The sequence below is a fragment of the Carassius gibelio genome, chromosome B15 (assembly GCF_023724105.1).
Source record: "Carassius gibelio isolate Cgi1373 ecotype wild population from Czech Republic chromosome B15, carGib1.2-hapl.c, whole genome shotgun sequence".
Taxonomy (NCBI): Eukaryota; Metazoa; Chordata; class Actinopteri; order Cypriniformes; family Cyprinidae; genus Carassius; species Carassius gibelio.
Genome location: NC_068410.1, coordinates 20,993,453 through 21,010,015, shown reverse-complemented (window position 1 = coordinate 21,010,015; position 16,563 = coordinate 20,993,453).

The following is a 16,563-nucleotide window of genomic DNA, read 5'->3' as shown; positions in this document are numbered from 1 at the left end:
AAAGATAACACTGCACATTTATTACAGTAACATTCTGTAGAGTTCTCAGAGGACATTTTCAGAGCTTTCTCAGGGGAGAAAAGCTCAGTTATAGGAACTACAGGAATACAGTCAGTATCAGTAACAGGATGGTGTCGTCTGCGATTGTGTTTAATATGAGAGAGCAAATTTGAGATGTGATATGAGACACGAAAGTGGTTCAATTTTAGGAAACAAAATTAGGAAACATCTTAGCACTCATTGCTGCAACTGAGCAGTCAGAATCCAGACCGATATGTTATAACGAAATATAGTAACTTGCCCTGCTTTTACTCAGGTGATGTCAGGAAAAAAAATATATATATAAATAGAGAAAACAAGCTGTTTGTCAGTGTGGAAGCCACTGTTGTAGGTCAAGTTGCCTTTCTAAAATCTTACAAATAGTTAACCCAAATATAAAAAAATGGAATATAAGTAAATAATAGAATTGTTCTTGTACTAAAGGTAAAATATCTGAGCAATGGTGGGCAGACTCATATAAATTAAGTTGCTGTTAAAATATGAGCCTTTAACTTAGAAGCCTTTATGATCAAATCAAATCACTTTATTGTTACATTACCACATAATGATAATCGCGAGAAATCATAAGTGCAACAAAAATTCCACATATTATGAAGAAAAGAATATTCAAATTTTACACAGCATGAAGAAAAAAGAGAAACACATTGGTAGGAGTCTCCAAATGGACCATTTGATGGTTTAGGATCAGATATAGAGTCAGTCACATTACTCTTGTATGGGTGTTGCATAACAGTATGTATCAAGATCCTGGAAGGACAAGGATTCAATTTCCCTTTTCTCTTTATATTAAACATTCAATATTATTGAGGACAGTGCCTGAGGAGCGTTAGATTATCAGCGAGCGCTGGATCTCAGGACAGATGCGGGAGAATAACAATCCCACACTGTAATCCAGTCAGCTTGGGTGGAGGACTTACACTCCGGTTCACGGCTTACCAACAACATCACAGAGAATTAATGAATCCACAGCCATGAGCTCAGAGACCCATTGTATAACTGCTGTGCTGTTTGAATACAAGTACAACACGGTTAAAGGAACACCTACATGTGCTTCTCACTACTCATGTGATTGCAGGAAATCAAATTATACCATCAGTGTTCCATCAGAAAAATATACATAAACTAGTTTTGTTTAGAAATTATATAAATGTATGAGATGGCAAGGACAGCCTTTTACTCCACACTTGGCTCATACAAACACTTCAGCTAAAATAGTTAGTTATTGTAATATATAAGAAATATAAAGCAAAAAAACTATTATCATGTCAATTATTGTGCCTTTAGCTGCAACAGCAGAGACATTTTTAACCCAAATAAGATACTTTTACATATTAAAATAGCAAGACTTTGTCTCCAAAAAATATTTGGAAATTATAATATTTTTCATTTGCTAAAAAAAATAAAAACAATAAACCCGGCCAGGCTCTATGTGTGTCACAGGTCGGTCAGGCTCATCACTCAGCCACTCACAGTGCACTCCCTCCTGATCACCAGCACCTGATCACGGTCATCCCATCAGCTCACCTCCACATTAAAGCACACACCTCAGTCACCCAGATTGTCCGATCTTGTAGCTGCAAAGCGGAACCATTCCAGTTGCTTTGCTACCTGTATTAATTCTCTACTAACCTCGCTACTGACCTCTTATTCATCCATTCTCCTAGACTACTGGATTTATCCAGTGTTCATCCATTGTTTCTCCCGAGTATTTCTTCCCCAAGATCTCCTCTCCTGGGTTGCACACACCTCAGGGTTCAACGAGGCTTCACTCCTGGTCACCCCACCGGTGGCTCTGGAAATACTCAATTCCCCATACTGTCATTCAAGCCTGATTAAGCGATCTCACAGAACATGCTCACCTGCAGATCTCCCGTGATCACCTAACTTATAAATAAAACTAAACCCATTCTTCCCTTCTGTCTCAGAGTCTGTGTGTTACAATGTGAGATGAAGTGTGGGCCAAGTGACATTCCAGATGGGCCAGGGATGTGTGTCAGGCGTGAAGAGAGAAGACTCAAACACAGAGGATAAGTGAAACAGTTTATTTGGTACAACCGTGAATCCAAAAATAATCTAATGTGTGAAGACACACATGAACAAAAAACCCAAGTGAAACAACTCCAGAGCCGTCCGTACAGTCACCTGCGGACACAGGCTGTGGAGACCACCACTGGTGCAATAGCCAACGGGACATGGAAAAGCGAGACAAAGGATATCAGGCACGCGGCCAACGTATGACTCCTCGTCTAGACGTTCTGAGCAACACAGTGGAAAACAGGTAAGGAAACAGACACACAGTACTGTCACAAAGTCAACACGAAATCTACTGACAACAGTGGACAGACACAACAGGGAATATAAGGGAAAATGGGAACAAGCGACAGGAGAGAGCAATCAGCTCGTGATCTGCACACACCAGCGCCGATGTATCAGCGCTGATTGCCCAGGTCACGAGCTGCAGACAATGACAGGACACAGACAACAGGGAAGCTGATGAAGCACCCTGAACTGTGACAGTACCCCCCCCCCCCCCTCAGGGACGCCCGGAGGACTCACCATGACGCCGATAGAATTGGTCAATGAGAGCGCGATCCAGAATGTCACAAGCCGGAATCCAGCATATCTCCTCCGGACCATAGCCCTCCCAGTTTACCAGGTATTGATTACCTCTACCCCTCCGTCTCACATCAAGGAGCCGCAGTACCGTATAAGCCGGAGACCCCACGATGAGTCTAGGTGGCAGAGGGACAGAGGTCTGGGGCTGAAGGGTGGAGCGAATGATGGGCTTTATCTTGGAGACATGAAATACAGAGTGGATATTCTTAAACTTGGGGGTTGAATTGAGTCGGACCGACACCGGACTGAGCACCTTAGAGATGGCAAATGGTCCAATAAATTTGGGTCCCAGTTTACGTGAGGGGAGTCTGAGAGGAATGTCCTTGGAGGACAACCAGACCTTCTGACCGCACACGTAAAGTGGGGGCTTAGCACGGTGACGGTCCACTGACGCCTTGTTCCTGTCACCAGTCCGAGTGAGGGCTTCTCTGGCGACCTTCCACGTATGGAGGCATCTCTGAATAAATGAGTGCACGGATGGAACAAAGGCATCAGATTCTTGGGAGGGGAATAAGGGTGGCTGGTAGCCTAAACAGCACTGGAAGGGAGACAAACCCGTAGATGAGACCTGGAGGGAGTTATGAGCATACTCCACCATAGTTAAACTGGAACTCCAAGATGACGGTTCTGCGGACGCCACACAATGCAAGACTCTCTCCAGATCCTGGTTAGCACACTCAGCCTGACCGTTTGTCTGCGGGTGATACCCGGAGGAAAGACTCGCAGTCGCCCCCAGATGTCGACAGAACTCTGCCCAAAACTTAGACACAAACTGGGGACCCCTGTCAGAAACCACGTTCGCCGGGAGGCCATGAATACGGAAAACGTGATCCAGGACAATAGTTGCTGTCCTGTAATTCCGTAGTTCCGTTCCGAGGGGGTTAAACGATGAGAACAGGGATGTACTCACTGTTCATCCGAAGTCCAAATGACCTGATTGCCCAGGTCACGAGCTGCAGACAATGACAGGACACAGACAACAGGGAAGCTGATGAAGCACCCTGAACTGTGACAATGTGGTGGTGCATTTTTATTTTTACGTTCTCTCTTTATTTTTATTTTCTTATATATATATATATATATATATATATATATATATAATATATATATATATATATATATATATATATATATATATATATATTTTTTTTTTACCCCACAGATCTTGAATTAATTTAGTAACATTGGATTTAATAAGGTTCAGGTCTTATAAAATAGCTATTTATGTCACTACAATATTTACAACACTGTTATGTTAAAACAATACAAAAAGGACAGATGCGTGGTTCTACAGAACTTTGGACTTTCGTTTCATGCTATATGCAATGTGATCTTTAAAAAATAGCTATGACCTGCATTTTATATTTATTTACACAAATGCTGGTTTTTAAATAAAATCTGTTTTTAACTAAAAGCTTTTTATATAAACCTAATATTTAATATTTATTTCTGAATTAAATTAAATAATAAAACTGTTAATTATAGACCCCATTTTATTGATATTTAAATAATACAAGCTTGTTATGTTGAGCTATTATTGTACATACAGGCATTGTATTAAGCAGGACATAAATGGGGTTTTATTAAAAAGTTCGGGAGGAGCACAATCAAATAATCATCCAATTTGGCACTGTCACAATGTCTAGTCTATGTTTCCCTGGGTGTCCACTAGTGGGCTCACTTCCCCTTAGGCACCTAACCGTAGGCACTAGAATTCCACTAGTCTTGTCCTTTCATCACAGTAATTGCACTCCTGCTAATTGCACCAGGTGCCTTAACTTAAATTGTCATTAGCCTCTCTATATTTACCAGTCTTTTCATGTTGTCTTTATGGAGTCCTTACCCTTCGTGATCCCAGTCTTCTCGTCCTCCGAGATTCCCCGTCTTCCTGTTCCCTTCCTGTCCCTTTCCTGTTTGTTTTATTTTGGATTGTTCTCTGGTTTTGACCCTGGCTTGTTTGACTTCGTTTTGGATTATCCCCTTAAAATCATACCTGCAATTGGATCGTCACAGAAGGACTCCATCCTTTAGATCCAGCGGTATGTCTTTGAGGGAAATGTTTCCTCCCCAGCCACCGAGCGGGATAGGAGTGGTTTTGAGGGAACCCGCCTGGTTGTTTTCCGTGGGACCCGGGGAGGTCGCAAAGGAGTTTGTGGTCAAGAGGAGGTCTGGCATCTCTCTCCACCATGGCCCCCTTCGACCCTGGGCTCGTGTGGAACAGATCGGAGCTGCCGTCTCACCATGGCAGACGGAGAGGGGAGAGGAAGCGCATGGCCACCAGCCCAGCACTGTTGCCCAGGATGGCTGCCAGCCCAGCGTCGCTGCCCATGATGGCCGCAAGTCCAGCGCCACGACACAAGATGGAAGCCAGCCCAGCACCACAGCATAAGATGGTCGCTAGCCCAGCGCCACTGCCCAAGATGACTGCCGGCCCAGCGCCACAGCACAAGATGTCCGCCAGCTCAGCGTCATGGTGCAAGATGGACGTCAGCCCAGCACCACAGCAAAAGATGGTCACAAACCCAGCTCCACTGCCCAAGATGACTGCTGGCCCAGCGCCACTGCCCAAAATGGCCACTGGTCCAGCGCCACAGCCCAAGATGGCCACTGGTCCAGAGTCATGGCACAAGATGGCTGCTTGCCCAGCGCCTCTGCACAGGATGACAGCCACAGCTGACCTTCCAGAGTTGAGTCAGATTCCCGTGGACCCTCCAGAGTTGAGTCAGTTTCTGGTTGTCCCTCCAGAGTTGAGTCAGGTTCTTGTGGACCCTCCAGAGTCAGGGCTAGTCACCGTTGACCTTCCAGAGTCAGGGCTAGTCACCGTTGACCTTCCAGAGTCAGGGCTAGTCACTGTTGACCCTCCAGAGTCAGGGCTAGTCACCGTTGACCCTCCGGAGTCAGGGCTAGTCACTGTTGACCCTCCAGAGTCAGGACTAGTCACCAGTGACCCTCCAGAGTCAGGGCTAGTCACCGTTGACCTTCCAGAGTCTAGTAAAGTCACCGGTGATCTTCAAGGACAGAATTAAGTCACCGGTGATCTTCAAGGACAGAGTCAAGTCACCGGTGATCTTCAAGGACAGAGTCAAGTCACCGGTGATCTTCAAGGACAGAGTCAAGTCACTGGTGATCTTCAAGGACAGAGTCAAGTCACCGGGGTTCTTCATGGGAGAATTCAAGCCACAAGTGATCTTCATGAACAAAGGCAAGTCACCATAGATTTTCATGTACAAATGCAAGTCACCAATGATCTTCATGAACAAATGCAAGTCACCAATGATCTTCATGAACAAGAACAAGTCACCAATAATCTTCATGAGCAGAGTCAAGTCAGCATTGATCTTCTGGAATCCAGTATAAACACCATGGGATTACCAGAGTCTCGTCACTTCTCTGTCGAACTACCAGAGCCTCCCCACATCTCTGCTGAACTACCAGAGCCTCTCCACGTCTTCTGCTCTGCCCTGGGAGGCATCTGTTTCGACTGCACGGATGTGGTGGGCTTCAGCTCCGCCCTGGGGGGCATCTGTTTCGAATGCACGGATGTGGTGGTCTTCTGCTCTGCCCTGGGGGGCATCTGTTTCGACCGCACAGATGTTGTGGTCTACTGCTCCACCCTGGTGGTCTTCACGTTAGGTCCTTCTTGGACTTGTGTTTTGTGGTTGTTTTGTTTTTATTCTTCTGTCTGTTTTCCACCTATGGACCTGGCCCTCCGTCCAAACTGGTGTTTTCTGTGTCGCAGCGGACTCGCCATGAACGCCAGAGAGAAATGCACATTTCATACGGATTACATAATCAGAGAATACCCTTTATTTTGGTTTGAATATACATAAAATGCAAAAAGCTCTCTCTGCTTCGCCATCTACAGGTCTTAACCAAGAGTATGTAGCGGTCCATTCGCTATTAAAAGCACATCTTCTCTTTTTCGTGGTCACACTGGCCATGGCTGCTTAACCTGATGGAACAGCGTGCGCACTCGTACATTGTACATTGACGTACGATTCAGCCTATTGACTAATGCTTTTATTGCTCTCCACTTGACTATTGGACATAAGTTAACAGTACACCTATGGACGTAGCCGTGCATTTATTAGGTATGGCCAAATAAAAAAGAGGGACTGATGCTCAATTTGCGTGAGGTGGGACAAAGGGTAAAACTGCTGTACAGCACAACGTAAAGTGGGACAGGTGGTCACTCTATAATCGTGGCAGATATTTAGCCAATAAGGTGTAGGCCAATGTATTTCAAAATTGTGTCTAGTTCTATATAAATTACAAAGGTTTAATTGGCATCTTTTTTTCAAATGACCTGTCCAACCGTTACCTGAATATCATAAAAAATATTTTTGGATGACTCGTAACCATGGGTAACCTCATTTCGGATCAACCCACGCATCAAAGCCTCTGCTGCCGCTGCACGCCGCTGCACACTCAGTGGCGGATGGGGTTATCCCTCCCGGTGCAGCAGAGCCACAGGCCCTCTTCGGTTGTTTTGACAGCCCTCCATCCGATAAAATCACGCCTTGTATACAGTCACAAAGAGGACTCTCCCTTCCGGTGCAGCAGAGCCGCAGCTCCCTTCGGACGCAGCGAGAGTCCCTCCATCAGTCGCATTTTCTTGCCTACTCGACATCGGGCTCCGTTCCTGGTGCAGCAGACACATTGGCTCCCTTCAGTCGCAGGGTCATTCTTCAATCTGTCGTTCTGAGTATAATGCATGCTTGGTGGTGGACGGGGGATCTCCCTCCCAGTGCAGCAGAGCTGTTGGCTCCCTTCGGTCGCAGTGGGAGCCCTCCATCCGATGCATCAAACCACGCCTCTTATTCAGTGGAAAGGGGGACTCTCCCCTCCGGTGCAGCAGGGCCGCAGCTCCCTTCAGACGGAGTGAGAGTCCCTCCATCAGTCACATTTTTCTGCTTGTTCAGAATCGGACAGGGCTCTCCCTTCAGCAGGAACATGGTCCCCTTTGGTCGCTGTGAGAGCCCTCCATCCGACACTTCAAATCATGCCTCATATCCAGTCGCAGCTCCCTTCGGATGCAGTGAGAGTCCCTCCATAAGTCACATCTTCTTGCCTACTCTGCATCGGACAGGGCTCCCCTACCGATACAGTAGACCCATGGCTCCCTTCGGTTGCAGGCTGAACCCCCCGCCTGAGTTATATTGCATGCTCAATGGCGGACAGGGATCTCCCTCCCTCCATTGGCTAACTCACGTTATCAACTCCACTCTTCACTCTGGAACATTTCCCTCAGCATTTAAGCAGGCTCAGGCAAGCCCACTGCTCAAGAAATCATCTCTAAATCCAGCGCTTCTTGAAAACTACAGACTGGTATCCCTTCTTCCATTCATTGCAAAGACACTTGAGCGAGCTGTGTTCAACCAGCTTTCTATGTTCCTTGTACAGAACAACCTCTTGGACAGCAACCAATCTGGCTTCAAAAGTGGTCCCTCAACTGTGACTGCTCTGCTCTCGGTTACTGAAGCCCTGCGACTAGCAAGAGCAGCTTCAAAATCCACAGTACTCATCTTACTGGACTGCTGCTTTTGACACCGTTAATTACCAGATTCTCCTGTCCACCCTCAGAAAGATGGGCATCTCTGGAACCGCACTCCTGTGGGTTAAGTCCTACCTCTCTGACAGATCCTTCATTGTGTCTTGGAGGGGTGATGTTTCTAAGTCACAACATCTTGCAACTGGGGTTCCTCAAGGCTCAGAACTTGGACCACTTCTCTTCTCCGTCTACATGACGTCATTAGGATCTGTCATTCAGAAGCAGGGCTTTTCTTATCACTGCTACGTTGATGACACCTAACTCTACTTCTCATTCCAACCAGATGACCCAACGGTAGCTGCTCGCATTTTAGCCTGTCTGAGTTACATTTCTAGCTGGATGAATAACCATCACCTTCAGCTTAACCTTACGAAGACAGAACTCCTGGTGATTCCAGCTAACCCATTGCTTCATCACAACTTCTCTATACAGCTGGGTTCGTAAACCATTACTCCTTCGAGGACAGCCAGAAACCTAGGAGTTGTGATGGATCATCAGTTAAGCTTCACAGAACACATTGCTACAACGACCCGGTCCTGCAGATTTGCCTTATACAATATTAGGGAGATTAGACCCTTCCTGTCAGAGCAAGCCACCCAACTTCTTGTCCAAGTTCTTGTTCTCTCCAGACTGGACTATTGTAATGCTCTCCTGGTGGGCCTTCCTGCATGTACTATCAAGCCTCTACAACTGATCCTAAATGCAAAAGCGAGGGTTGTCTTCAACCCTCTACCAGTGAGCTACCAGTTGCTGTTCGCATCAAATTCAAAGTACTGATGCTTGCCTACAAGGAGACCACTGTCATGGCACCAATATACCTAAACTCACTAGTTCAACTTATGCACCCTCCAGAAGCTTCTGTTCTGCTAGGGAACAACGCCTTGTGGTGCCACCCCAAAGAGGTTCAAAATCACTCTCAATTACTTTTTCCTGGACTGTGCTCAGCTGTTGAATGACCTCCCAATATTAATTCGAACAGACAAGTCTTAACTCATTTAAAAAAAAACATCTAAAGACTCTGTTTTTCACCAGCACTTGACCAGCTAATACTAGCGCATACCTTTCCTTGTCTATCGTATTCTTAATAAAAAAATAAAAATAAAAAAAAAAACTTGGCTACGGGTTCTGTGCTAGACCAACTGAGACTTGTCATGGCACTTGCATTTTGTTGTTGTTCTCTTGTTGGTGTGATTGATGTAAATGTGAATGTAATGTATCATCTGCCATTTCATACAGTCGACTGATGACTGATATGGGGCAGGGCAACAACTTGCATGCTGCCGGCAGGCATATCAACCTGGAGTCCAAGACTGGTTGCCCACTGAAGCTAAGCAGGGCTGACCCTGGTAAGTACCTGGATGGGAGACCTCCTGGGAAAACTAGGTTGCTGCTGGAAGAGGTGCTAGTGAGGCCAGCAGGGGGTGCTAACCCTGAGGTCTGTGTGGGTCCTAGTGCCCCAGTGTAGTGATGGGGACACTATACTGTCAACAAGCACCGTCCTTCGAAAGAGACGTTAAACCGAGGTCCTGACTCTCTGTGGTCAGTAAAAATACCAGGATGTCTTGGTGTGACCTCGGCATCCTGGCTAAATTCGCCCATTGGCCTTTGACCATCATGGCCTCCTATCAATCCCCATATCTGCTGATTAGCTTCATCACTTTGTCTCCTCTCCACCAGTAAGCTGGTGTGTGGTGGACGTTTGTCTCAAATTTGCATTAAGAAATATTACATGAGCTATAGGCTAAGTGAAACATCACACAAGTGCAAATGTGATACTCATCGTGTTGGGAATCGAGAGTCTATTCCAACTTCATCAAGTGGAATCGACTCCTCATTCAGTCTTTTTCATTTCAACAAAGCTTATCTATGGGAGTCTCTCAAATGGAAGGCTACATCCTACAAAGGCTGCACACATTTAAATTCACAAAAATAAACATAAATAAGAGTCAGTAATGATCATTTCATGTTTCAGAAGCACAATTCACCAAAAGCCATAATTACAAGAGTTGTGAGATAAAATAATATTTTCAATTTTATATTATAAAATCGTTGTATGATATCAAAGGGAAGTCGTGGCCTAATGGTTAGAGACTTTGATTCCTAACCCTAGGGTTGTTGGTTCGAATCTCGAGCCAGCAATACCACAACTTAGGTGCCCTTGAGCAAGGCATTGAACCCCCAGCTGCTCCCCGGGTGCCACAGCATAAAGGGCTGCCCACTGCTCTGTGTGTGTGCACTTCGGATGGGTTAAATGCAGAGAACGAATTTTGAGTATGGGTCACCATACTTGGCTGAATGTCACTTTCACAAAGTACTGCGAGAACGATTCAAAAGCACAAGTAACCATATGCTTTCTAAAGCTCTTGTGGTTCTTTGATGCCACACACATGTCAGTCTAATGGTGATGTTCCGCTTCAAGTCAAACATTGCTATGATTCAATGAACCATTCATAAAGAATCCTTTACTCCTAAATGAAACAGCCATTGAATGAATCGAATATATGACTCAATGACTTAATCATTAAAATGTTTAGATTTTTTTTTCGAGTATCATTTCATTAAAAAAATTATTTTACATTTTCATAGTAATAATAATAAAATTAACCCAACAATGCCAATTCTATCATCATTTACGCACATGGTCCAAAAGAGTATATGTAACAAATTATATCAAACAAAATATTTCTTGCTGAACATACTTTTTTGTAATCTCCGTTTGATGCTTTGCACAACAATGACTTTGACAATGAAGTTATCTTTTCAGAGTAATTTATCCAAATCTGATGTGCGATTAATTAGATTAATTAATCAATACATCATGTAATTAATTAGATTAAAAAAAAATTGTTTACCAGCCCTAATATATATATATATATATATATATATATATATATATATATATATATATATATATATATATATATATATATATACACACACACACACACACACACACAGTGGAGTGCACGTTGAACACTTTCTTAAATCAACATAAGTGATAAAAGTGTGCATGCTGAACACTTTCTAAAATCTAAAAGTGTGCATGCAAGACGCAAGTGTACTTTCTGAAACCCTGCATGGTAAGGGTTACCTGTATTAGCTTCGTTGACTTTCTCTGAGTTGGTTAGACCCTGATACCTTGGACTCCACTCAACCAGTGTGTATTGTAACACACTTTAAAGCATTGCTCCTCTCAGCATTGAGGGTTATGTTTATATAAAGGTGCTTCCTTTTGGGCGCTCAAGTTCTCCACCCTTCTGAGGAGCTGAATTCCTCACTCTGTGGGCTGTTCTCGTGTTAGTTTAGCAGCACTCCCCCTACCAAAAGGGTTGCCTATGAATTCAGAGTTCTCCTCTCAACTGATAATTGAGTTTTGTGTTTTTACAGAGCATCTTGAATCAGCCGCATCAGGTAATAAAAGTACAATAAAGTACATTAAACTGAATAGAAAATCAGACGTAAAACCCTCACATCATGTCCTGTAACTGTGCAATAAAAATATAAGTGAAACGTAACAGACAGACACATGTAACTTAATCATAATAATTTATTACAGATGTGACATAGAGCAGTACCACAGTAGTCCAAATGACGATGCATTTCAGTTGCAGTCCACTCTGGCAGAATATAATATTATTGTGAGGAGCAGGGCATAATTTAAGTTGTTAAACGCTGAAAATACTATCCCAATCCAACCCCTCAAGGCGCGCATTTCTCATTCAAAACACGCATCACCAGAAACACAGCATGTCACAATCTCTGACGAAACAAACAAGATCTAATGAGCGTTTGATATCGCTGCCATAAAACTTGTTGTAAAACTTCTTAGCGGCACATTTTTAAATAGTTACTATAGCTACAGAGGAAGGAGATACATACTGCAGATTAATGCGGTTTGAATTTGGATCTGTTCCTCACACCAAGCTTAAAAATACTTTCACCAAGCAAAAATAAAATACTTTCATGATCATTTTATTTAATGCTTGTGCATGACAGCATACTAATACAAATTTTAACAATACTACACTGCACATTAAAATGTATGTGATCATTTAACCATTATCATGCAATATTGTATTTATCTTGTTTATCATGGGTCACATAATATGCTGCAAGATCTTAGCCTGATTTGGGCCACATATCACCTGACTGATCTGGGCCACACTCCTCCCACCAACAATTGGCCCTCATATTGTTTGGCGGATCCCCACCGTGCCGTCATTGCCACACATGGCCCAACTCTGGCTGAAAGGGTACATGCCATTGCTGACATTACGGCAGCAGTGCCAGCTTGAGGCCACATGTGGGCAAATTCCATTTGTTATGTGGTTTGCAACATCTAGCCAAGATCCTGTTTGTGGATTTCAACTCAGCTTACAACACCATCATTCCAAACCTTCTCTTGTCTAAATTAACTCCGCTCTCCATGCCCACCTCCATCTGTCATTGGATCACCAGCTTCCTGACAAACAGGCAGCAGCTAGTAAAGCTAGGAAAAGCCTTTCATCCAGCACCCGTACGATCAGAACTGGCAACCCTCGGGGTTGTACCCTCTCCCCAAAGCTCTTTTCTCTCTACACCAATGACTTCACATCTAAAGACCCTTCTATTAAGCTCCTGAAATTTGCAGATGACACTACAGTCATCTGCCTCATATGCTTACAGACACAAGGTTAAAGAGATGTCTGTCTGATGCAGTCTCAACAAACTGGGACTCAACACTCTTAAAACAGTGGAGATGATAATGGACTTCAGGAGAAATCCCCCGGCTCTCCCCCCACTTACTATTATGAACAGCACTGTGACTGCAGTGGAGTCTCCCAGGACATGAAGTGGGACATTCACATTGACTACATTGTGACAAAGGCCCAGCAGAGGTTGTACTTCCTTTGTCAGCTGAGAAAGTTAAACCTGCCACAGGAGCTGTGAATAAAACACGGGTGAATAAAACACGGGTTTAATTTTGGACACATGAAAGGCGGTATGTATCCTCCTGTACGCTGAAGGTAGTTTGAGGCGGACTGTCTGGTGATAGTAAACGGGCCAATAAATTTGGCAGCTAATTTGTTAAAGACGGAACGCAGAGGAATGTTGTTGGTAGAATAGAAAGCCACACTTTTTGACCCACGACGTAAACAGGAGGCTTTGACCCGGAGCAAAGTCTCGGGGGCTCTGGTCCAGGTGCGGTGGCACCTCTGGACAAATGCGTGAGCGGATGGGACCGCGACTTCAGATTCCAGACTAGGAAAGACTGGTGGCTGGTAACCTAAGCTACACTGAAATGGAGAGAGGCCCGTTGCTGACACTGGTAATGAATTGTGAGCGTACTCCACCATAGAAAGTTGTTGGCTCCAGGAAGAAGGATTCTTGGAGACCAAACATCGCAACGTCCTCTCTAAATCTTGGTTGGCTCGCTCAGACTGCCCGTTACTCTGGGGATGATAACCCAAAGACAGGTTAACTGACACTCCTAGAAACTTACAAAATTCTCTCCAAAATTTGGAAACCACATCTACTGGGAGGCCATGTAGTCGGAAGACGTTATCTAAGACAGTGACCGCTGTCTCCTTGGTTGTCAGTAATTTGGGCAAGGGGATGAAATGTTCAGCCTTTGAGAATCGTCCACTAATGTCAAAACAACCGTCATGCCATTAGAGGGCGGGAGGGCGGTAACAAAATCTAGTGCGATGTGGGACCAGGGTCTCGAAGGGACAGACAACGGTTGAAGCAGCCCATCAGGAGGCCGGTTAGATGACTTACCACTGGCGCAAACTGAGCAGGCCAAAACAAAATTGTGGACGTCACAAGCCATAAGTGGCCACCAGAATCGTTGTTTAACTAACTCATTGGTTCGGCTTATCCCTGCATGACAAGCAACATTAGAGCAGTGACCCCACTGAATTACTTAGGACCGTAACTCCTCCAGCACAAATAAACGATTCGGTGGACAACCAGGTGGAGGCTTTACCTCTTCTAAGGCCATCTTGACCTTCGACTCAACCTCCCATACGAGTGCTGAGACGACTATTTTCTCGTGTAAAATACACTCGGGAGTCACGGGGCGGGCGGAGGGATCAAAAAGACGTGACAAAGAATCGGGTTTTACATTTTTGGAACCCAGGCATTACAATACAGTAAAATCAAAACGACCGAAAATAAGTGCCCACCGAGCCTGCCTGGAGTCTTTTGGCAATTCTAATATATTCTAAATTCTTATGATCAGTCCAAACAATGAAAGGTACCCCTGAACCTTCCAACCAGTGACGCCACTCCGCTAAAGCTAATTTGACAGCCAACAATTCTCTGTTACCAATGTCATAATTGCATTCAGCAGGAGATAAGCGATGGGAGAAAAACGCGCATGGATGCATCTTATGGTCCAAGACAGCATGTTGGGACAGCACTGCTCCTACCCCCACCTCTGATGCGTCGACCTCCACCACAAACTGCCGTGTGGGATCAGGGGCCACAAGGATGGGAGATGAAACAAAGCGGCTCTTGAGGTTGGTGAATGCAGTCTTGGCTGCGTCCGACCACCTGAATGTGGGGGAGGTCAAGGCCGTCAGAGGCCAGGCTAGTTGGCTGAAATTGCGAATGAAACGCTGATAGAAATTGGCGAACCACAGAAACCGCTGTAGGACCTTACGGGAATCTGGGGATGGCCAATCTATCACAGCCTTAACTTTGTCAGGGTCCATACGTATTCCCTTGGACGAGACGATATACCCTAGGAAGGGAACAGACTGTGCATGGAATACTCATTTCTCCGCCTTGACACAAAGCCCATTCTCAAGTAATCTCTGAAGCACTCGTCTGATGTGTTGAACATGTTCCTGGAGAGATGAAGAAAAAATCAGTATGTCATCCAGGTAAACATATATAAACTGATCTACCATATCTCTCAACACGTCATTAACGAGTGCTTGGAAAACTCCTGGCGAGTTGGATAGCCCGAACGGCATCACCAAGTATTCAAAGTGCCCTCTAGGGGTGTTAAAGGCGGTTTTCCATTCATCTCCCTTCCTGATGCGGACCAAATGATAAGCGTTACGTAAATCCAATTTTGTGAATACGGATGCTCCCTGTAACCTCTCGAAAGCCGAAGACATCAACGGCAAAGGATAGGTGTTCTTTATCGTGATGTTTTTCAGCTCTCTGTATTCAATACAAGGCAGAGAACCATCCTTCTTACCCACAAAAAAGAATCCCGCCCCTGCTGGAGAAGAGGAAGGACGGATCTTTTTTATTTTTTTTAAGCTTATGCAGATACAGGTATTAACAGTTCATGTTCCGAGAGCCTATCGTGATCTGCAGCTGCTCAGGACTAGATATATAGTATAAGTGACATTAAGCATCAGGAGATTACAGTTTTTTAGCTGTGCAGGTGTTTGTTTAGTCTCTTCTTGAAGGCCTGAACATTCTTTGAGGTGATTTCACCTACCACAGTACAGGGGAGGCAGTTCCAAGTTGTTACAGCCGAATGAAGAAAACTCCTCCCCAAGCATTTGGTGTTGGACTTGGGGACTTGGTCGTGCTCTCCGAGTGGTTCGGCAAAGGAGATCAGGTGGGGGTAGCAGAGCTTTGAGATCCTCTGGACAGTTTTCAGTGTGCATTTTAAAAAGCACAGTTGTTGCTGCAACAGTTCTACGTTGGCTGACCTGGCTGATTGCATATTTCCTTAGGGCAGTGTCCTCATCCTCCCCAATGATTTTCAGTGCCTTTTTCTGGATGTTGTCAAGCTGCCCAAGGGTGGTCTGTGATGCGTTCATCCAGGCAAGGCATGAGTACTCCATGGTACTCCTGACTTGTGCCTTATAGACATTGGCCCTACCTTTAACATCAAGCTTGTTGGCCAACCTACGCAGAGCTCCAAGACGCTGCCCAGCACACTTGCAGATGTTTGACAGGTGATTAGTCCATAGCAACTTCTTATCGATACATAGTCCCAGAATATTCAACTGCTCACAAAGGTCAATTCTGGTTGCCCCCAAAAAAAGGTCCGGGCAGGATGGAAGCCTCTTTCTCGACAGAACCGTAGCCTTGCATTTGCTAGGCTCGAACGTGACATTACAGGTATCAGCCCACCTGCGCATATTCTCCAGGTCTTTATTTAGGGATGCTGCCACATTGGGGCCATTAAGTGATGTTACTGGGGCATAAATGGTGGAATCATCTGCAAATAGAAAAATGCTATTATCGCACTGTTCTACAACATCGTCTATGAAGATGGAGAATAATAGCGGGCCGAGAATGGATCCCTGGGGCACCGAGGAGTTGATTGGTTAAGGTGATGAGGACTGACCAGAGAGCACGACCTGGATGGACCTTCCTTCCAG